Source organism: Phasianus colchicus, chromosome 2 (assembly GCF_987193195.1).
Source record: "Phasianus colchicus chromosome 2, bPhaCol1.hap1.1, whole genome shotgun sequence".
Taxonomy (NCBI): Eukaryota; Metazoa; Chordata; class Aves; order Galliformes; family Phasianidae; genus Phasianus; species Phasianus colchicus.
In genome coordinates, this window is record NC_143437.1 from 93,674,818 (window position 1) to 93,676,095 (window position 1,278).

Below are 1,278 nucleotides of genomic sequence, written 5' to 3' on the forward strand. Positions count from 1 at the left end.
GCGCAATATTCAGACATTAGAAGAGGCCGAGGTCCTGCTGGTGACTAAAACCAAAATGCTGGCTACTCACATTCCTCAATTGGGACCCACAAGAGTCTCCCAGAAACAAATATTTAATGATTTAATTTGGGCTGGGGTCCAATTTGCTAAGATCGACTGCCAGCCCAACCATGTCCTTCTCCAGCTTTGGAGACAACTAAAGGAACAACCAAAAATTTCAGAACTACCCTAAGAAACCAAGGGTAAGAGTTATAGAGAGAATACCAACAATGACATGGAACCTAGAAGATTTCATTGTTCCTAATAGGAAAAAAAAAGCTGCCTCAGGTGTCTCAGGCCATGATGCCTGAGCCACTGGAAGCAAAAGAATTGGCCATAGCACAATTCATGGCGTGATGAGGGATGCTAGTTCCCCTAGGGCCTCCAGATGGGACTGGAGGCCCTGTGTAGAATTAACGATTTATTGGTCCCCAAAAAAATATTTGGAGAGTTATGGCATTAGTGGACACTTGAGCAGAAGCAATTATCTACGGGGATCTGACCAAATTTGATGAAGACAGAGTGATGATTGGTGGTTTAAGGGGACAGACTATTCCTGTCAGCCAAACATGGTTTAAACTGGGGGTTGGGCATCTCCCTCCCCAGGAGTATAAGGTGTCTATTGCCCTAGTGCAAGAATACATCCTGGACATAGATATTCTATGGGGCCTGGCTCTCCAGACAACTGTGGGAGAGTTCAGACTTTGACAGAGATGTATCAGTATCTGGGCAGTGCAGGCAATATTAAGAGGCCATATGAACCATGGGCCTATTTGCCTGCTGAAACTGCACCGGATTACTAATGTAAGGCACTATAGACTCCTGGGTGGGCAAGATGAAATATCGAGAACGGTGCAGGAATTAGAAAAAGTGGACATTATAAGACCTGCACACAGCACATATAATTCCCCCATATGGCCAATGCAAAAGTTGGATAGCATGTGGAGAATGACAGTGGATTACAGAGAATTAAATAAGGTCACGCCGCCTATTCATGCGGCCATACCCAATATTGCCTCCCTAATGGATACATTAAGTAGGGAAATAAAAACCTATCATTGTGTCCTAGATTTAGCAGATGTGTTCTTCAGTATCCCAATTGCTGAGGAATTGCAAGATCAGTTTGTGTTTACATGGGGAGGCAGGCAGTGGATCTTTCAGGTCCTCCACAAGGGTACATGCATTCACCAACATATTGTCACAATCCAGTGGCGTGTGACCTGGCTGATTGGAAAAAAC